Source organism: Mastomys coucha, unplaced genomic scaffold, assembly GCF_008632895.1.
Source record: "Mastomys coucha isolate ucsf_1 unplaced genomic scaffold, UCSF_Mcou_1 pScaffold9, whole genome shotgun sequence".
Classification (NCBI taxonomy): domain Eukaryota; kingdom Metazoa; phylum Chordata; class Mammalia; order Rodentia; family Muridae; genus Mastomys; species Mastomys coucha.
The window spans coordinates 93,054,681-93,078,567 of record NW_022196915.1 but is presented as its reverse complement, the minus strand read 5'-3'; positions in this window follow the sequence as shown (position 1 = coordinate 93,078,567).

The following is a 23,887-nucleotide window of genomic DNA, read 5'->3' as shown; positions in this document are numbered from 1 at the left end:
TATGCCTGTTTAAAGCATTTGCCAGTACTGGTTAAGGCAGTTTTCAGAGTTTTATACATCAGATCCTATTAATTCCATAAATTATTAAAAATTGGATCTGAACCAAGGAGAAAGTTGCAAGGTTCAGGACTCATGGAACCTTTGCTTAAATCAAAATTGTAGGACTTAGTGTCTGCTGCATTTAACCACTCACATTGTTTCTAGTTCACAGCTACTTTATAGTATCTGGCAAGACCACCAGGAAATTTCTTCAAACAGAGCTATTAAGATAATTGTCTAAATGGGCGGAATCAATCATCAGGCCGTAGTTATTTAAAGGTTGCTTGTTTGGTTCTTTAGGTTCTCCCCATCTCTCTCTGGCTTGCTGCCTTTGGCCATTTCATTGCTCTTTAGCACTTTCATTTGAGATTTGGCACAGAAAACTGAAGAAAGGATGAAAACTAAATGAGGCTATTTAATTTCCCAATAGGCTTCGCAATTTTAAAATATTCCTTCAGGGAAGTAGGATGAAATTTGGGTTAACTTGCCTACTTATTAGGAAGGTCATAGACTTTTAAGCATTATAATTTTTGCTGATAAGGAAATAGGCAGGGCTAATTAAAAGCAAACTTGGAATGACAAAATATGTTACTTAAAGTATCTTTCAAAAATAGAATGCATCATTTCTTATCTATTTAATTGTGATGGTTACATTTTCCAATACTTTGTATTTTTCTTGTTTTCTTACAATATAAGTTTCACTGAAGACCATTTTATGTTTCATACAATTCTATAGTTGTAAATAGCTCCTTTTAACTGATTTTTAGTTCTCAAACCCAGTGCAGCAATAGCATAAATAAATATTAATGAAATCTTATGTCTTTAGTGTGAACCTCTATACATACTTGTCACACTCAGGCAGCACTAGCTATTCTGGTATCTTTGCACAGTACATTGTTCCTCCTGTCTACCAAGTTTGAATACAAGGTTTTTGGACTAGTTCCACAATGTAGCTCCTACGTTTTCCTTGGGAATACTAATACATTGACTCTTTTAAACCAGTGTGCTACATCATTACTTCCATTTCTTCATCAGCTGATGGAAATGATCCTAGTTTGTGAGCTCTTGCAAATAATAGTTTCATGAAAGCTCACATGAACATAGGTTTGCATGAAAGCTCACATGCACATAGGTATGTATATAGGTTCTATTTCATTTAGATACACATCTAATCTATGTGTAGAAATGCAGCTCTAATATAAATTTTATTTCTCTCGTTTTTAAAACAAATTCCAAAGATTTTACTAAAGACTATTATATTCTTTGTTTTTGTTGAGTATTCTTTTTAGTCATAGCTATCTGAGCAACACAATGAGGATTTCAATATGTTAATATAAAAATTTGTAAACATATGTATATACATGATATATAATTACTGGTTTATTGAAATAAAATACATTTAAAATATTCATATATAATTACATATATATTTGTACCCTATATAATTTTAGAGGATTATTCTGTATATAGATATAATGTCCACTCTCCCATCAATATATTTTACATGCCTTGGAGAAAAGTTTTTCTAGTGTCATTCACATTTAGTCAAATGTGTTCTACAGGGCAAAACAAAATATATCCAAGATAGACAGAGGTCATAGACTTTTACAAAGATAGACTATGAATATATGTACATACATTACAGACTTTTATTCCTGATTTTCTTGGAAAAAGCACATAGAAGTTGGAATATGAAGAGAAATCTTTTGAAAACAAACTAATGCACAACCTGTTATCATTCATTTGCAGCTACTATCTGTGTGGATAAATATAAGTGTCCTTTTTTTAGAATCTGAATTTAATTTTCTCTCTTCATTTAACAATTTGGAAAAGAAGGTACACATCTAAATTGATAAAATGATAGCAATATGGTAAGGTAGATAATCTTAGTTTAATAATATATTTGTTAATATACTATATGTATATACAAATACTATAACTTTCTATTTTGAATAATGTTATGCTAATATATTAGTAATATATATGATCTATGTTTTTAATCTATATTATAATTTATATATAATAATATTTTTCACCTGGTCAAGTTATATATGCACACACTTTTTAAATTGTGAAGTTTACTCTTTATATACTTCACATATAATATATATATAATAAAATATAATATTATATAATATATATTGTATACACATATATATTTCTACACAGTAAATTCAAAGATTTTCAATTTAGTGTATATCTTTTCTTAGGTTAGTTTGTATTGCTTTGATTAAACATCATGATAATATTTTTGTGAATTATATGTTCCTTAGTTTTTCTTCATGTAAATACACATTCAAGTACAAACTCATTAGAAACATAAACAAGATTATTCACCCAAGAAATATATGTTCAGACGTATTTTACAGACCTATCAACAATTCTGCATGTGTTTTCAATTTTTTCATAATTATGATAATCATCCCTACCTGATTAGAACAACTCTTCGCTTAAATGTATTCGTGTCTAATACAATACATTCCTACCAGAGCTTCCCATTCTCTCAGATTCCAATATCTCCTTTTTAATCTAGACTCACTTCCTCCTCTGCACCTCTCCCCCAGAAAAGAGAAGGCTACTCAAGGACATCAACCAAACACTATACAACCAGGAAAAAAAAAAAAAAAAAAGACCAGTCACAAACCCTCGCTTGAGGTGGATCCAGGAATCCTGGAAATGTGTCCCAATAACAGGCAAAAGAGTGAGAAACACCTCCACTCCTACTGTTAGGAATCTCATCAAAATACAAGCCAACAATCTTAATGTATATTTAGAGGCCCTGTGTAGCACAGACTCATTCAGGCTCCATTATTGCCTCCTCAGTCCCTATGACTCATGCTTAGATGATTCTGGGATCTGTGCTCTAAGGTGTCCTCTGGCTTCCAAAATTCTTTCTCTTCATCTTCTGTGGTGTACCTGATGGGAACCTCCAATCTTTGCTTTCTCCTTGCCTAATATGTTACTGTGGTTCTATGTATCTGCTCCCATAAGCTGCGAAAGGAAGCCCTAGACACTAGTCTATGAGTATAGCAGAAGTGAGGTAACTCAGACCCAAAAGGATATGCATTGTATGTGTTCACTAATAAGTGAATATTACCCCAAAATGTACAGAATTCCCAGGATAAAATCCACAGAACTCAAGAAGGTAAACAAGCTGAAGGACCCAAGTGAGCCTTCCCAGGTTACAGAATGTGGACATTTCAGGTTCCTAAAAGTTCTTTCTAAGGTCGTCTTCATAGAGTCTAGTGAGTTTTGACTGTACTAGGTTTACGCATACAACTACAAATACCCTCCAATTCACACCAGCCTAAGTGTGCCCAGTCTCATCACATCAGAATAGGTATAGCCATGACGAGTGAAAAACGCTGATGGCCAAGAATTTCAGCACAGCTAGCTGACAGTCCAGCAAAGCTGACCAAATGCTGTTTTCATCTTTGTTCTGTCTTTTAATTTGTGTTTCTGTTCTCAACATGTTGTATGTGTAGGGAACTTTATGCCTTTTCTCAGAAAAATTATATTTGTTCTCAAGAAAGTAACTTTATCTGGCCTCACTTGGGAGGCTTCCTTGCCCTCGAAATTGTGAAAAGCACAAATAGTTGGATAGCCCCAGAGAAAACGTAGGATTAGACCAAGTCAGCCTGCAGCCTGGGAGAGCTTTCAACTTTTCATTCTTTTTATTAATATATATATATATATATATATATATAATATCTTTATTTATATTTCAAATAATATCTCCTCTCCCAGAGTCCCCTCAAAAAAAAATCTGTTCCATCCCCCCTCCCCCTGCTCACCAACCCACCCTCTCATGCTTACTAGCCCTGGCATTCCCCTATACTGGAGAATAGAACCTTCACAGGACCAAGGTCCTCTCCTACCATTGATGACCGACTAGGCCACATATGCAGCTGGAGCCATGAGTCTGACCACGTTTACTCTTTGGTTGGTGGTTTAGTTCCTGGGAGCTCTGAGGGTACTAGTTAGTTCATATTGTTGCTCCTCCTAAGGGGCTGCAAAACCTTCAGCTCCTTGGGTCCTTTCTTTAGCTCCTTCATTAAGCAGTGTGGCAGGAGTGGGTGAGTGGGTGGAGGAGCACCCTCATACAGGCAAAGGGCGGGACAAGAGGGGTGATAGGATGGGGATGTGTGGGAGAGTAACTGAAAATGGAGATATCATTTAAAATGTAAACAAATAAAATGATTAGTAAAAAATATGTGTTTCAACCACTATGCATTGTTTAAAGCTTTGGAACTTGCCTAAACTGACTCAGATATTTTTTTCTATCTGTTTACTGTTTCATTTGTCTGAAAAATAGAATGTCATATGCCATCAATGCATGTGTAGACTAAATTAATAAGAAGATGACAATACCCATTCTCTCTCTTTTAGTAACAGTTGTACAGGGATAAACTGGTGTGATCTGTACTTGCCTTTTTTGTGGTATCTGTAAATGAAATGAACATCCTGGTTCTTAGTCAGAGATACAAGATTCACCCATCCATCCATGGTCTCAGCCTGACTCATTCCTTACTCTCCTTGGCCTATTCCTTATCTCCTAGGCTGGGACCTGTCTGAATCCTGGGGCTGCCCACCTACATAAAACAACTTAAAGAGGGCAACTATATTTTGATAGGTTTTTCTATTATTTTTAATCAGGCAGAACATTTGCAAAAGAAATTTGAATTAATTTCTTTAACAATGAATTTCAAAGTGCAGTTTATGCCCTGAAGTACTGGCTAGATATTTTGAAACCATCATGGTTAGCAAGATATTTAAAATTGAACCTTCAGAAGAGGAAGCCTCTAGGATTTGCTTTGCGGGAAGTATTTGAAAAACAACAACTGCAACAACAATTTTGCAGCCTTATTTGTGATAGCTAGAAGCTGGAAACAACCCAGATGTCCCAGGAAAAAAGAATGGATACAGAAAATATGGTTCATTTACACAATAGAATACTACTCAGCTATTAAGAAAGAGGACATCCTGAGTTTTGCAGGGAAATGGATGGAACTAGAAAATATCATCCTGAGTGAGGTAACTCAGACCTAAAAGGATATGCATGGTATGTACTCAGTAATAAGTGGATGTTAGCAAATACACAATACCCAAGATACTGTCCACAGAACTCAACAAGCTGAAGTACCCAGGTGAGGACTCCTCAGCTGGGAGGGAAAAGAAAGTGATCACAAGGGGGAAGGGAGGGAGCGATCTAGGAGGGAAAGTGGATGGGGGTAATAGTGGGGGAGAAAGGGGAAGCTGATCTGGTATTGGGTGAAGGAAAAGGACTAGAGCCCTGGGGCATGGGGGGGGGGAAGACTTGACATTGAAGCTATGGAGCACTCACAAAAAGGGACCTAGCATGATCTCACTCCAGAAGACCCAACAAGCAGCTGAGTCAGAGACAGACAGTTGCACCCAACCAAAGAACAAAAGCAGCTGACCCCTGTTGTTGAATTAGGGAAAGACTGAAAGAAACTGAGGAGGAGGGCAACCCTGTAGGAAAACCAACAGTCTCAATTATCCTCGATCTCAGAGATCTCTCAAACACTGGACCAGCAAACAGGCAGCATACAGCAACTGATATGAGGCCCCCAGCACACATACAGCAGAGGACTGCCGGGTCTGTGTTCATTCAGTGGTGATGCACCTAATCCTCAAGAGACTGGAAGCCCCAGGGAATTTAGAGGTCAGGTAGGGTGGGGAGTAGGGACATCCACGTGCGACAAGGGATGGAGAGGAGGTGTGGGATGTGGAATAGTAGGAGGATAATAGGGGGGGGGGATAAAAATGGAGTGTAACATAAATAAATAAATAAATAAATTTTAAAAATATGAAAAAAATACTACAAATTCTTATATTAGGAACCAGTATAGATTTTGTTTTATTTTATTTTATTTTGGAATGCTTGCAATGCAAAGAATTCAGCATGCAATCATTGATGAGTTTCTGAGTTATCTCTACTGACAACATTAAATGAGAAATGACATCTGAATTTATGTTGTTTAACATAACAATGGCTCAGTTGTGTTCGGGAGATTTTTCTATCAGAATAGACTTCTTTAAACTTGTAAGTTTCCTTATTCATGGCCTTGAAAGTAAACTACTGAATGTTCATAAAGCTTCAATGTGTAGTACCTAGAAGTGACCCTGGAAACTTTGCCCTATACTTAGGAAATGTTGACATGAGCACAAATTCAAAACTTTCAGAAGAAATTAATAACTCATGAACAAAAGATTAAAAGCAATTTAAAGGATATGTACCATCCTAAGGAAATATTTCATTATATAAACCCTTGGATAGGAAACCAGTAAAAATATAGTTATTCAATAAAAAATTTCATTAGTTTACAATTTTCTGTTTCTCCATCTCTGTGCTTTCCTGTTAACAATGCAGTGCAGTTTTCCTTGCCTCTTTTATGTAGGAAGCAACTGGACATACACTTTGGAGGAGTTCACTAGAGAGCAGAGAGAGATCAAGTGGAGGAAGGAGGGAAGACAAGGAACAACCTGAAGGATATATCCATGGCAATAAATATCCTCCATATAGGAACCTCCATATGGATACATCCATGGCGATGAATGTCCTCCACATAGGAACCTCCATACTCCCAACACTTGCATGATATTACAAAAACATTAAGAAATTTATTCAGCAGTGGAATAAAGCCCTCAGGATTCAGCGCCCCCCTTGAGATATTTTAGCAGGTGTGCTTTATTCATCTCTTAAATATTTCTTATTCTATTCAAGTGGTCAGTCCAAATTAAACTACAATATTCTGAAGAAAAGTGTCTTTGGTTCCCTTGTAAAGCATCATCATTTCTGAAGAAAAGCACTTTTCCTTCCAGGTTCACTTTTTCTGACTACTATCCTACCTACCCATCACATCATCACTGCAAAATAAAAACTGTCTGGTCACCTGTACCTGTTTCATGTATCCACTCTGGTGGTATGAAACAGAAACGACCACACTTCTCACAGATCTTCCTCATATGTACAGTGCATGGTGTCCTTAAAGATACTACAGTGGACTTCTTTCAAAATAAATTTCTAGTGTGAATATTATTATATTGGAATGAAATATTTATCTTCTACATTTTAAAAATAAGAGTTGTGCTAGAATTTTATGCATAATTTAATTTCAGAAATAGTTATATAAAATAATTGTATCCTTAAAATATTTTTCTATATGTTACCAATTTTTTATATTAATGCAATTCTGATACCCATGATGTAAATATTTTGAAAGGGAGGAATTGAAGTAAGAAGTTACTCATGGCTCCAGCAGCATGTGTACAGCAGAGGATGGCCTAATTGGTCATCAATGGGAGAGGAGGCCCTTGGACTTGTGAAGGTTCTTGCCCCAGTGTAGGGGAATGAATGCCAGGGCCAGTAAGTGGGAGAGGGTGGGGTGGTGAGCAGGGGGAGGGGGAAGGAACAGAGGATTGTTTTAGTTTTTTTTCTTCTTTTCTTTTCTTTTACTTTTTTTCTTTTGGAGGGTTACCTGGGAAAGGAGATATTGTAAATAAAGGAAACATCTAAAAAAAAAGTGGGTAAAACTATGGCTCCATTTTACTTTTGAAATTATCTCAAATTCCAACACTTAAGAAACAAAGAAACAATAGAAATGAGCTGATGAGATGGCTCAGCGGGGAAGAGCACCAACTGCTCTTCAGAAGGTCATGAGTTCAAATTCCAGCAACCACACGGTGGCTCACAACCACCCATAATGAGATCTGACGCCCTCTTCTGGTGCGTCTGAAGACAGCTACAGTGTACTTACATATAATAAATAAATAAATCTTAAAAATATAAAGAGTGAAAAATGTTTTTTTTAAAAAAAAGATAGAAACAATAGAAATTAAGTGATGGGAAATCTTACTTTATGTTTGATAATGATAGCAGTTAAACAGAGTGATGAGGTTCATCAAACTAAACGTATTAGCAATTCATTTTCAGAAGTTTTACATCTTCATTCATTTTTGGAGACTTTTTTCTCATGTTAAAGGTTTTGCATACACATTAAAAAGTAAAAACTATATTCGATTTACTTTTATTTTATTTTAAACATAGATCAAACTTGTTTTTATTTTGAAAAGATAAAGTGGATTCTATTTTGCATTAAATATTTATGTTTATTTCCTTGCTATTGACTTGTGACCTCACACATCAGCTTATGTTCACCTCCTGCCTTTGCGGCTACAGGCGGTATTCAGCTGATCTGTTAGAATATCAACGGCTTTCTAATCTAAAATGTTTATAAGGTCAAACTTCCAGTATCAGTATGTTAATGCATCCATATAAAATATGTATAAACCATACTTAATTGAAGTGGTTTTTATATTCAAACAAACAATGCCTATGCACAGGAAAGAGATGTGGTTTCACATCGTGTAGTTCTATTTGATATGATGTAAGCTATTTCAACACACTCTGCACATTACTCATTTCCAGGCGTTTGTTCTTAAGTATCAGCTGAAGCTTTCAAAACCATTCCTGTAAATTCAACCCAGTAAATCCATCATTTTTTCAGATACTAAGCAATATCTGAGATATTAAGCCAAATTTTGAGTTAGAACACGTATTACTCATACTATAGCATTTTATATACAATAAAATGTATTATAATAAAACTTACAATTTTGTGCTTATCATAATCTTGACAAAATATTACATGAGCAGGGTTCTGGCAACATAGTTCTATAATCCTTATCTTAGAAAGCTTAACTTAAAGGATCATTAGTTCAAGGCCATCTTGAGCTATATAGTGATAGTATATAACAAACCAAAACAAAAGACAAAACACAGATGCTTCCATATTAACTAGACAAAAGAATCCTGGTGTGTGTGTATGTGTGTGTGTGTGTGTGTGTGTGTGTGTATGCATGTATGTGTGTGATGTACTAGCTAGCAAAGTTGTAGATACATGTGCCTGTGTGTATGTGTAGAATACAGAGGTTGATCTTGGACTGTCTGTCTCTCTCATTGAACAAGATGGTCATAGATTTGGCTAGGCGGGTTAAACCTTGATTTGTAAGAATATGCCTGCCTTCTGAGCTAATATCCACTTATCAGAGTGCATACCAAGTATGTTCTTTTGTAATTGGCTTACCTCACTCAGGATAATATTATCCAGATTCATCCATTTCCCTAAGAATTTCATAAATTCATCATTTTTAATAGCTGAGTAGTACTCCATTGTGTAGATGTACCACATTTTCTGTATCCATTCCTTTGTTGAGGGACATCTGGGTTGTTTCCAGTTTCTGGCTATTATAAATAAGGCTGCTATGAACATGGTGGAACATGTGTCCTTATTACATATTGGAGCATCTTCTGGGTATATGCCCAGAAGTGGTATAGCTGGGTCCTCTGGTAGTACTATGTCCAATTTCCAGAGGAACTGCCAAACTGATTTCCAGAGTGGTTGTACCAGAGTCCCACCAGCAATGAAGTAGTGTTGCTCTTTCTCCACAACCTCTCCAGCATCTGTTGTCACCTGAGTTTTTATCCTAGCCATTCTGACTGGTGTGAGGTAGAATCTCAGGGTTGTTTTGATTTGCATTTCCCTGATGACTAAGGATGTTGAACATTTCTTTAGGTGCTTCTCAGCCATTCTGTATTCCTCAGTTGAGAATTCTTTGTTTAGCTCTGTACCCCATTTTTAATGGGGTTATTTGATTCTTTGGAGTCCAACTTCTTGAGTTCTTTGTATACATTGGATATTAGCCCTCTATCAGATATAGGATTGGTAAAAATCTTTTCCCAAGTTTTTGGTTGCTGTTTTGTCCTATTGACAGTGTCTTTTGCCTTACAGAAGCTTTGCAACTTTATGAGGTCCCATTTGTCAATTCTTGATCTTAAAGAATAAGCTATTGGTGTTCTGTTCAGGAAAATTTCCCCTGTGCCTATGTGTTCGAGGCTCTTCCCCACTTTCTTTTCTATTACTTTCAGTGTATCTGGTTTGATGTGGAGGTCCTCCTCAAACCAGAAGAACCTCAAGAAGAAGGAAGACCAAAATGTGTACACTTCATTCCTTCTTAAAAAGGAGAACAAAATACCCAGGAAAAGAGTTGCAGAGACTAACTATGGAGCAGAAACTGAAGGAAGGACAATCCAGCTTGATATAGCCATCTCCCGAGAGGTTCTGACAGTATGCAACTAATAAAGAAGCAGAGGTTCACAGCTATCCATTGAACTGAGTACAGGGTCACCAATAAAGGAGCAAGAGAAAGGACCCAAGGAGCTGAAGGGTTTGCAGCTCCTTAGGACGAACAACAATGTGAACTAACTAGTACCCTCAGAGCTCCCAGGGACTAAACCACCAACCAAAGAGTACACATGGTAGGACTAATTGCTACAGCAGCATATGTATAGTAGAGGACGGCCAAGTTGGTCATCAATGGGAGGAGAGGCCCTTGGCCCTGTGAAGATTCTATGCCCCAGTGTAGGGGAATGCCAGGGCCAGTAAGCAGGAGAGGGTGGGGTGGCGAGCAGGGGGAAGGGGGAGTGTACAGGAGTTTGTTATTGTTGTTTTTTGGTTTTAGGGTTTTTTTGGCATTTTTTTTTTGGAGGGGAAACTGGGAAAGGAGATATCATATGATATGTAAATAAATAAAATATCTAATAAAATTTAAAAAAAAGAATGTGTCTGTCTGCAACCTACCTAGAACAATAATGTTAGGGAATTTCCTTAAATTTGGGGAATTAGAATTCTAGTCCAGGTTTACATGGGAAAACATTTCTGGACTGAGCCATCTCCCATGTCTCAGAAAATTATCTATTTATGGTCTTCACATTCATATTACATATGATTTATCATTGGATGAAGTGAAATTACACTAGCACCATAACATCCTATTAAATTTGTGTAAAAGATATATTCAATTTTCAAGGGAAAATGCATTTATTATGATTACAAGATTGGGCTTAATTATGATTAATATATACATATTCAATATGTATATGCAAGAACAGATTATGCAGATAAATTTACTTTCTTTATTCACACAAAAGTAATGGATCTTCAATATCATTCACACTTCTTTAATAGAACTTTAATGTGAAAGCATGCTTAGTAAGAACTGTAAAATCTATGACACAGTATAGTGCTATTTCCCACCTCATAATTGGACCAAGAGAGCAGCTATGTCCCACCTGCCCTTCTGCCATGTCTACTTAGAAAATGTACCTTCTTCTTTTCATGATTTTGGTACTATTTCAATTGTTGATTACAACAGTATAAATCTTAGATAGGGTTCATTTCCTATTTTCAGACACGTGCTCTCATTTTTAATATTGTCAGCCATTATTTATTAAACAGTTATAGTGCAACATCTAAATGGAAAAAGAAAACTTCATTTACAAGATCTGAAATCCTGATAGGTTTTCACAATATTTTAAGATTCATTCATCTGAAAAAGCAGAAGGCATCAGGATGGTTTGAGAGCTATATGAGATACAATGTATGAACTGGTACATAAATCAGAGGAAAAATTGCTAAGAGCCATTATTTCATGAACTAAACACTCAGAATTAAAACTAAACAGTCATTAATGCTAGCCATCATGTAGATAAAGGTGATGGGACTTGTATGTCAATAACTATTACATGTTGCATATTATTATTCCAGAAAAAGGCTGGACTAATGAGTGCAAATGGAACTTTTATTTGCCTGTAGTAATTGGCTTCTGGGAGGCTTAGTCTGTCTGCTAACCTAGGCCTACTACTGCAGGCTTCTAGCTTCCAGACAATCTAATCTGGGCATAGAATACTTTCAGCCTCTTAGAGTTACTTCTTGTTCCTTCTGATCTCTGGTTGGCAGATTCAACTCAGTTGTTTTGGTTCAAACTCCTCTCCAAGTTGACAGATTCAGTCCAGCTTCTCTCTTAAGTAGCCTCTTTTTTCCCTCTGTTCTTGTAAGAGTTGGGCATATCTTATTCTCTCAAATCTTTCTCAGATTTGTCACTTTGTCTAGGCTCTCCATTAGCCATTATGTTCAAACATGGTGCTTACTTCCACAAACTAACTGTACCTTCATTAAGGCCATGTTTATATTCCAGCCAGAGTAGCTGTGTCACCAGATTAAAAGCTGGTAGAATTCTTCACTAACACTCTTTGTCCCTGACCCCTTTTGATTTTATTAATTAAGCTATTTACTTTTTTAAAATAGAATGAATTAAATCTATTTCAGATGGGACTATGTGTCTATTGGCATTGTTTATCTGATCTTGAGTTAATTTTGGTAAGTGGTACCTATTAAGAATATTTTCCATTTCTCCTTAATTTCTACTTTGGTGATTTGCGGCTGTATATAGTATGTCCTCATGATTCTCTCAATTTCCTTAGTGTCAGCTGTTATGTGCCTCCAGTTGTCTCAAAGAACTGACACTGCTCTTTGATTCTTTGTGTTTTTCTATTACTTTATCTATTTCAAACCTCAGATTGATTATTTCTTGACATCCAAAAGAGTACTTTAAAATCTAGTTTCTTCTGAAAAGAATTTGACATATATATACTGGTCCATTCTCAGGTTCCTTGCAGCTATTCTTTATGGTTTAAATTCAGAATATATGTAAGTAACTGTACCTTGGAGACATGGTATTAATTACTAAAACACATGTTGAAAATATCATGTTAATGATGCATTTAATATACTTAGCTTAAATCCTGGCACTTTAGAAACACACCATATTGCAGAGTGTAAAGTGTTTAGTTTCTTAATCAAAGGCTGACTAAGAGCTCTGACTCATGGATATATCTAACTAGCCTAGGAATAAATCCAAGATTAAAATAATGGAGTTGGGTTTCTGCTTCTGTACTGCTGTATTATTACAAATTAGAAAAATCATTAAGTCAAACTATAGTGTTTAGTGGAACATAGAAGTTTCAAACAAATGACTGTTCCATTTGACAAAATTGTCAATAATAATGTTTTGAATTAATGTAATAAATAACAGAAATTAATGGGAAATGTTAAGATAACAATAATTCAAATGATAGGTAAATTGTCCTGGACATATCTAAATGCCATGGATACTCCAAATAAACATAAGACGGAGAACACTAAAGCCATGGAGGCAGGTAGGCTGATTGCAAATTTGCAGATCTATCTCTTCCTCTCTGCGACTGTTTCCTCAACCTTTTCACTGCTTTGTAGCAGACAATCTGCCTCAGTCTCCTTCTCTCCAGGCAACCATCTGCAGTGAATCACACAGATCTTCCCCTCTTTACTTGACCATTCCAACTCATTGCTTTGTTCCATCATCCAATTTCAATAGACATTCCCTGAAAGACCTCAAGCCTGAAAAGCAGGTACAGTAACTTCAGATTTTCGGTCTCCCTCCTCTCCACTATAACTAATTCCCAAGTCTCATCTCTGGCCTGGTAGCAAAGTACCTATTATGGTCTGTGCAAACTCATTGCCCTCATTTTCTGAGAACTGTCATGATCCCACTGTAAGTTCCCCCTTTGCTCCTTCTTGTGTACCTCCCTAGTCTTTGATTGCTAACTGTCAGCTATCAATATTCAGGAATGCATCTTACACAGAACCTCTAGAGGCCATACCTATTATGATCCTGGAAGAATTTTCTAGCAGACAACACACAGCCACCACACTCACCTAAGAACCAACAAAGTCAGCAAAAAACAAGGAACAAAACAAAAACTTTCACAGACAAAATCATATATTTGCAACAAGAATTATAGTCTCACCAAACACATGTGCATAGATGTAAAAACACAAACAATAACATCCAGGACAAAATGAATGCCCTAGAGCCCCTAAACCCCAGAAGAATAGGGCCTAGGTTGAACACCATAACTGAAATAGAAAAACTTATAGCTTTCCAAGATACTGCATACTCATACATAAAAATTTAAGAAATAATTCTTAATTGCAATAAAATAACCCAGAACTATTGTTTCTAAAGAACTGTGAAGTGTTTCATATACTTAATCAAAGTAATTGCATTGCCATTTAAATTTCATACATTTTAGAGGCTTTAAATGTTATCTGAACATAATGTTAAATTATACTTATGAAATAATAATACTAAAGTTCATTAGTACATAAGTATATTAAAAATATATGAAAAGCTATAAGGAAAAAGAACTAAGTAAACAAGTAAAAATCAACCAACTAACAATAAATGATTAGAATAGCAGCACTTGACTTCTCAGTGGAGAGTGTCCAAGTCAGAAGGTCCTGGACAGAAATACTTCAGATTCACAGAGACCATACATGCCAGACAAGACTACTATTCCCAGAAAAATATTTAATTAAAATAGATGGACAAAATTGGAATTTCCATGATAAAACCAACTTTAAGGGATATCTATTTAAAATATAGCGCTATTGAAAGGATTAGAAGGAAATTTCTAACCTAACGATGGCAACCACAACCAAGAAAATAGAAGAAATAAATAATTACAGACCAGCAACTCAAAGAGGAGAAGCACAACCACCTACCCCCACCACCATAACAACAACAACAGCTAACAGGTGTTAACAAAACCTGCTCCTAGATATCTCTCAATATCAATTATCTCAATTCCTCAATATACTGGATACGAAGGCAGGATCCACCCCCACTGCTGCATCCAAGACACACATGAAGGACAGACCTCACCCCAGAATTAGAAGATGGAAAAAGATACTACATTTTATCTGAGAAGCAAGCCTGTGTAGCCATTTTAGTATCTGAGAAAATAGACTTCGAACCAAAACTCATTAGAAGAGATAAGGATGGACACAATATACTTAGCAAAGGAAAAGTCTCAAGGAAGACAATCCAAGTTGTTTTTGTTTTTGTTTTGGTTATGGTTTTGGTTTTGCTTTGTTTTCATGGTCTCACAAAAAAAAACTTTACTTTTACCTGGTCCAAGAGTTGAGAAGGGCTCTGGGCTTTTACAAAGCTGCTGAGTGACTTGAGAGGTTCAATTAGATACAGGTCCTAAGGGTGGCTGGTGCACAACAGAAAAGAGAGCCCCTTGGAAGGTGTCTTAGTCATGGTTTCTATTCTTGCACAAACATCATAACCATGAAGCAAGTTGGGGAGGAAAGGGTTTATTTGGGTTACTTCCACATTGCTGTTTATCACAAAGGAAGTCAGGACTGGAACTCAAGCAGGTCAGAAAGCAGGAGCTGATGCAGAGGCCATGAAGAGATGTTCCTTACTGGGTTGCTTCTCCTGGCTTGCTCAGCCTGCTCTCTTATAGAACCCAAGACTTCTAGCCCAGGGATAATACTACCCATAAGGGGCCCTACCCGCTTGATCACTAATTGAGAAAATGTCCCACAGCTGGATCTCATGGAGGCACTTCCCCAACTGAAGCTCCCTTCTCTGTGATAACTCCAGCCTGTGTCAAGTTGACACACAAAACCAGCCAGTACAATTGACCTCTTGTCAACTTGACACACAAACACATCACTATTAAGCATAAACCCTTTCTTATTTATCCCCAAGATCTAAAGTCCCACAGTCTTTACATATTAAAAGTTCAATCAATTTAAAATGTCCAATATCTTTTAAAATTCAAAGTCTGTTAACTGTGGGCTCCACTAAACTACGTTCTTCCTTCAAGAGGGAAAAATATCAGGGCACAGTTGCAATCAAAAGCAAAACCAACTGGCATCCAACTTACGATTTTTTGGATTCCTCCAAGGGCTTGAGTCACCTCTCCAGCTCTGCCCTTTGTAGCACACATCTTGTCTTCTGGGCTCCAGATGCCTGTACTCCACTGCTGCTGCTGTCCTTGGTGGTCATTGCATGGTACTGGCATTCCCAAAACACTGCTGTAACTGGGCTTTACCAATAGCCTCTCATAGACTGTCTTCATGGTGCCAAGCCTCAACTCCTTTGCATGACACCTTCAGTCCTGGGCCATCAATTGCAAACTGAGACTACACCACCACTTTTGACCTTCTATGGCCTTTCACTGTGCCGAGCCTCAGCTGCTCTTCATGACCCCTTGGTGCTGTCAAAACCAGTACCACCTGGATGACTCTTACACATTACCAAGAACTGCTGCAGCACAAGGTAAAACCTTGGCTATCACTGGAACACAGACTCTTTGTGCTTCCCAGAAGATCTCACCTCAGTGATGCTGGTCTCTTCTTAATCACCGCTAATTTCTTAGCTCCAGCTAAACAGCATCAATAGTCCCAGTAATGTAAAGTTTTCACTTTAGTAGTTCTGGTATCTTGTTAATCACAGCTGATACTTCAGCCCCAGCTAACCAGAACCACAGAATCTTCCCTCTGAAATTTCACAAGCCAGGCCTCCATCTCTGCACTGTTCTCAACATGATCTTCCAAGCTCCTATACAACATCCCACAGAGTTCTTAAGTACCAATGGCTCTTCTAGCTCAAAGTTCCAAAGTTCTTCCACAGTCCTCCCCAAAACATGGTCAGATTGTCACAGGAATACCCCACTATGCTGGTACAAATTTGTCTTATTCAGGGTTTCTATTCCTGCACAAGCATCATGGCAATGAAGCAAGTTGTGGAGGAAAGGGTTTATTTAGCTTACACTTCCACATGGCTGTTGATCACCAGAGGAAGCCAGGACTGGAACTCAAGCAGGTCAGGAAGCAGGAGCTGATGCAGAGGCCATGGAGAGATGTTCCTTGCTGGCTTGCTTCCCCTGGCTTGCTCAGCCTGATCTCTTATAGGATGCAAGACTTCCAGCCCAGAGATGGTACCACCCACAAGGGGCCCTACCCCATTGATTACTAATTGAGAAAATGCCCCACAGCTGGATCTCATGGAGGCAATTCCCCAACTGAAGCTCCCTCCTCTGTGATAACTCCAACCTGTGTCAAGTTGACACACAAAACCAGCCAGTACAGAAGGAGATGAGGTCTCTTCCTCATTCTTGAAAATGAGGCCCTCAAAGAGATACTCACGCATAGATGGCTCCGGTACACTAATCTGTGTTGGCTGTGGCTCTGCCAGCCTACAGAGGTTGGACAGGTGGTTGTCCATGTTCATGATGAGCTTGAACACTTCAATTCACGGCAAGCTTCACTTCAATTCGGGAACTGGATTTCCAAGAAGCCACAGAGATGAGGGTCTCTGTGTGGGCAGAACTCAGGGAAGGAAGGTCCAAAAGGGTCTGCTTCAGTTCTTCTCCATGGCCAAAGCAGCTTCCGTGGCATCCTGGATTTTACCCCATTCATCTTGATATGGCTTCTCCAATTCATGGAAGAGTGCACATTTTCATTTTGCCACTTGAGGAGACCTGTGTGCCCTCATACTTCTCTGCCAATTCGATGAAGAAGTAGCCTACACCCTCCAAGGCAACATCATCCTGATCACATTCCTCCCTGCAGGACTCAGGTAACCCCATGGAAGAGGGGGCGCAAAGACAGTAAGAGCCAAAAGACATGAAAGGACACAAAGAAAACAAGTGCTCTAAGTCAACATGATGTGAGTACATATATGATCTCACAGATACTGAGGCAGCACACACAGGGCCTGAATGCTTCTGTACCACTTGGAGTTCTAGAGCTGAAATAGGCTGGCGCTTACCCTTCTCTCTAACAATTTACAATTGTTAACCCCTTGAAAATGAAAATTTAGTTTCCTCACATCAAGTCTCACTAGGAGAAAATACCCTTAAGTGTAGCTGCCTGCTAAATAGTAGACAGCCAAGAGAAAATGAACTCTAGGATTTTTGGAGTCATGCCAGGCTTTTCCTTTTCCTGTAATTTTATCTGATTATTTTTATTTTATTTTAGCTGAGAAATATTTTTCTTCTCTCTTTTTTGCTCTATAGATAATTTGCATATTTATTATGGCTTCCATTTTGACTTCTTATGGCATTCCAGACTGGGAAATAGGTGGGTATCCATTTCTTGTACCTTCTTTAGGGCTCTTTTTTTATTACCTTATATTTTATTATTGTTCTAATAAGCCAATGTCTTTTATAATGAGAGACATAAATGGGGTCAATGGAGATAGCAAGAGCATAGGCACTGAGCTGGAAGGAGGTGAAGGAAGGGAAACTGTAATCTGAATACATTATATGAGAAAAATAAGAAAATGAAAATGAATATTTTTATCCAAGCCAAAGAATGAATCACTTAGAGCTATCTGAGTATCATCAGAAGTAGGTGAACTATTTCTACAATATAGCAAATTCTGAACATGAGGAATAGACTTAACAACATGTCTGTTTTAAATTTTCTAGAAGCAAACATATCACTCAAAGTCTCTGTATTGATTTCTATCTCATAGAAATTTGACCTTTGAAGAATGTTTTGTAAATACTATCACTGAAATGGAAAAGCATAATAGTGCTATCTCAAAAACTCAATGGATTTCATCCCAACCTGCCAGAACACAAGAGAATGAAATTATTGTTAGGTTAAATGGTGCAAATGACAGGAGTTGACAACTTGACTTAAAGAGTCATAGAGATGAAACTGGAAGTCAGACTGTGACTCTATTTGAGTCATCTAAAATAATAACTGAAGTTAGTTTATGAGATGACTGAGAGGACAGCCCAGGTTCTAGATCTGAACATACACATATTAGATGACCAAGAAAGGATGCTATGGCAAGAATGCACTGACATCATGGATGTAGCACTTCAATAAGTACAACAATATTTACCAAGGAAATTGTGCACATGGGTAATAAAACCTGTCCTTATGTTGAAAGAAATAGAAAAACAAATATTTCCAAGATAGTTTTTTCACCATCAGTCACAAGTTTTCATAGTGTGTCCTTTATAAGGTAATTTTTAACAGTTCTTTTGAAGATTCAAGTGAGGAGGGGGAAAGAATATAAAATCTACTGATTGTTTTCAATTTTCTATCTCATTCCATGATGTGTGCCTATGTTAACATTTCCTCAGTTAGAAGACCAGGGTTGGTGTGATAGATAAGCATGTAAAGTGTTTATCTTAGAAGAATAAATGCCTGAACTTGGATATACAACACATAAGGACATGGAATGTGGCAGCACTTGCTTAGAACTCTAGTGTTGGGAGATGGAACTTGTTGGTATTCTGTATAAACTCCACCCCCACAGATATCTGGCAGCAGCCACATATGCTCCTTCCCACAATTACCTGGCAATGGCCAGGTAGGCCTGGCCCTGTAAAAGGGGCTGCTTGCCCCCTCCTCTCTCTCTTACTCCTGCTTCTCTACCTTGCCTCTTGCCCCCTTGCTCCCCCTTCCTCCCCATTCCTTTCCTCCCTCTCTCCACTTGGTCATGGCCTGCCCTACTTCTCTACTCTCTCCTTCTCTCTGCCTTTCTCTGCCTCTTCTACCCTCTTAACTCCCCTCCCCATGTCCTAAATAAACTCTATTCTATACTATACCCGTGTGTGTGTGTGTGTGTGTGTGTGTGTGTGTGTCATCCCTCAGGGGGAAGGGATGCCTTGACATGGGCCTTCTGAGGCACCCCCTTCCCCTATACCTTGACAGATCATATTCGTATAGCTCCTTTTCTTTTTATGATCACAACAGAACTAGCACTCACAGAATAGCCAGCATTGCACAGGGACTGAGCATCAGGTTCAGTGAGAGACCATGCCTCCAAAACAAGCAAAGGCAATAAGGGGAAATGAGGAGAAAGAGATGAATTTTAAAAAAGAAGGGTTGGGAAAAGGATGTACATGTGTATGCAAACAAACATAAACGCATAGAAACCTAAACCACACATGCATGCAAATAAGATTTGGAGATGAAAATGTAAAACCTGCTTCTCACTTTGTATATCCAGCATTCACAGACCACATTCTGTCCCCCTTCCTTGAAATTCCAAAACGGGTTGCAATATTGAAGTCCCTTGATAAATATGTTGACATACATACAGCTAATTTCTACAGATTCCCTCCATCATTTTAATCAATAATTTTAGATTACCAGCAGTATTTGGTTAAATATCAACATATGTTTTTCTGAATTATGTGTCAAATAATCACATGAAAAGTCCTTCCTCATGTTCAGTACAAAAACAATGTTTCCCAAATGCTTCTATTCCATTATCTGTCTAGTATGTGATTGTACAAACTATAGTTACATATTGCAAAGTTTCCACTGTAAATGAAATCAAGTCTTCTTTCTATATTTTTCATAGCTAACTTCTTTAACTTTTAATACATATTATATTAGTTCTTTTTATTGGTTATTTCATTTATTTACATTTCAAATGTTGTCCCCCTTCCTGGTTTCCCCTCCATACACCCTCATCTCATTCCCACTCTCCCCTTTACTCTCTCCCCTTTGCCTCTATGAGGGTGTTCTTCTACCCACTCATCCACTCTTGCCTCAGTGCTCTAGCATCCCCCTATGCTGCTGCATTGAGCCTCCATAGGACCAAGGCTCTCCCCTCCCACTGATGTCAGATAAGACAGTCCTCTGCTACATATGCACATTAGTTCTTTAATAATGTTGTACAACATTATTTTATTTTATTGTTTTATTATATCCACCCATGCTACACCAAGTCTTGGCAAATTCACTGCTCTTTCCCTGCCATCAAAATACTTTTCTTCCTTATTATTATTTTTTTTTTGTTAAACTTATCAGACCAATTTGTGCTACCAAAATATTCCTGCCCCGACATTGCATGGAAGCATAATAAAGTTACTAAAGCCTGCATTCTTAAAAAAAAAATAAATAAATAAAAACTGACTTTCTATTTCAGCAGCCAAAAGTATGAACTTCTAGATCTTTAATTAGGGGTTGGGCTTCATATGAAAGTATTCTCTCCATAATAGAATTTGCTCTTTGTCAGGATTGAAAAAGTCTCATGCATTATGTTACAACTTCTTTGATTTTATATATTTATCTTTTCTCCTGTGTTCAGATGTCACCATGTCATTGCTGTCACTTGCCACCTCCAGATCTAACAGTTCTTCTGCCTTTTTTACACAGTGTTCCCTGAATATTGGACAGATACAGTTATATGTCCCACTGAGTATTGAGCATTTTGCAGACTTTTATTATCCATGTCTTGTTCAGGTGTGTGTCTCTGGATTAAACATCATCTAGTGCAAACAGAAATCTCTCTAATGAGTGTAAAAACATGCATTAATGTGAGTATAATGATTAGTCATTAAGAGTCAGTTAAATGCTGTGTCTATTTAATAGGATAAAATGGTAGTTTCTCTCTTACATCTTTGGATGACAAGCCATCATAATACATTCATGGCTTGAGTGATGTCAGCTGTGCATTGCCTGGTCATAGTCTATGTTCTATGACTCAAGCATGCAGTACCCTCAGCAGTTGTTACTGTGAAGTTCTAGCGGGTCCAAGATCATTGACAAGAGCCTCTAATGTTTGGATTCTACGAGACCACACTGATAAACAGCTCCAAAAGAAGTAAGATATTCATTGCACTGGGCATTAAATACAAATGTTTACTTTATTTTTACATTTAATGAAAACAAAAATTATGAAACTCCACATTCCCTTCTCTCAAAATCCTTCCTTAACCTGCTTACTGCTATTCCCTTGCCACATTGATTGTTTAAAATAAAAGAAAAAGGAAAGAAAAAGGAACACTGAGTTTACATAATCCTGCCAGAATGTCCAAGGGTACAAATCTATCTGCTAGAGCTTGGGTAGCCTCTCTTGGGTTGCATCCCTGAATAAAACTGACACATTATCCCTCAATGAAAAACCATCTGCTCCCAATAGCTTCTGCATTGTTGGGCATTTTTTGACTCGATTTTTTACAAATCATATTCACATACTCAGAATCACCCTGAGTTCCTGAGTTCTCATCTGAAACCATTTTGCAAAAGCTATTCATTACATCAATTTCTTACAATGTTCTCATGTCCTATTCCTAGATGACAGATGTGCCTTTGGAGAAAAGAGAATAATAAAAATATTCCCAAATAGAGCTGAGATCTCTTCAATCTCTTTCTCTTTGCATCTTGATAAGTCATGGTCTCCGTGTTAACCATTATCTAATATAAAAAGCAGATTCACTGATAAGGGGTGAAAGATGCTTTGATCTGAGGTCAGAAAAATTAGCATCTAGATGTACTTTAATTGTATGTTAATTTGTCAAATTTTAATAGGTTATGTCTTAGAGACTATGATCTATCTGGTTAGGTATCTTAGCCTAGTTAAATTCCCCAAGGCATAAACTTCACCTTGTGAAGTAGATCATAAGTCTAGTCTTAAAATGCTTAGTTAATCCTGTAACTTTCATGTTTCCATTGCTTTAGTAGGGACATATTCCCAAGCCGGTTGACAGCAAAGCATTCTCACATGAGTAAATCTGTTCATTCCTTTCCTCAATCATACAATACCCAGCACCTTCTAGACTTATAGAAATTACCCAGTCAAGATGGAAGTTGTAGTTAGTGACTATCTTCATTTCTCTACGATTTATGACTCACGCATATAGTGTCTTCAGCAATAGGGCTTTATAATCAAATTTTGGAGTATAACCTAGGAAATGGAAATATAATAAGGTTTGGGGGGTTCGTTGTATTTTTAATATTCTGAAAATTTAGTGATTATTGCTTTTATGCCGTATCTATCCTGCCCATTTTCTCACTCCCTCTAGAATACATGACCTCTTCTTTAATTATTATCAATTGATACATGAAAAGACAACTGCTGAGTCTATTTAGTGTTGTTTGTATGTGCAGGTGTTTATGATTCCCATTTTAGATGCACAATCAGGAGCAGAGTATCTAGTGAAAATGGATTTTTCTCTTGCCACAACCATCCATTGACTATATGTCTTTTCATCTGGTGTAAAGACTGGCAAAATTTTCCCATTCATGTTGGCATATCATAGTATTGACATGATAAAGTTCTTGTTTAGATAGTTAAATTGTTTAATTTTCATTTGTTCAGTTTCCCTGTCTTCCCTAAAAGATACAACTTAACAGCTGGCGTTTTCACCCTGTGAGTCTTAGAATCATTCCCTTTTCACCATAACTTCTGTTGAGCCTTAGATCCTAGTGTTTGTAATAGAGATACAGAAATTTGGGTTGAGCACTTCATATGCACTATTCTCTGCACTTTGATCAGTTGTAGATCTCTGTACTATCTTCCCTTTTCTCAAAACTTTTCTTTTAATGAAGTGTTAGAGCTTTACCTGTCTATAAGTATAAGGAGATAAATATTTCAAAAATGAGTTGGAATTATATTAAATTCTTGTATTTTAGTTACTAGCGCAATGTATTTTATTTTCTTTTGATTCTAAGAAGTTTACATATTTTATATTTCTTCAGTCAAACACTTATTAGAGCCCTATTATTTCCTGTTCTTTTTTTTTTCTGAACGTCCATTTTTAATGAAAGCAGAGTATTGAGGCCGCCTCTTACTAATGTGTTGGGATTATTCACTGTACCATTTCCTTTTCTCATTTTTTTTTACAAACAATGTGGTTTTAGAAATCAATATTTTTGTTTTTGTTTTTAGAAACTGGAAAGAAGTTCATAGTAATTTGAGTTCTAAAGATCACCAGGAAAAAAAAATACTTTTATACCAAATGTGTAGTTTCATGCAGGAATATGGAGTGGAACAGAGACTGAGGAAATGGCCAATCAATAACTAGTCCAACTTGCGAACATTGCATGGGCAAGCACCAGTCTCTGAAACTATTATTGATAGTCTGTTGTGTTCGTAGAGTGGGGTCTAGCACAGCTGTCCTTTAAGAGGCTTCATCCAGCAGCTGACTCAGACAGATGCAGAGGCCCACAGCCGAACAGTGTGTCTTTTATCAAAGAGTAGAGGGAAGAATTCAGGCCACTACGAGGATAGGAACTCTGCAAGCAAACCAACAAAGTCAGCTTAAATTAGAAGCTTTGGATTTCTCAAAGACTGAACCATCAACCAATGAGCATACACGGGCTGGACCTCT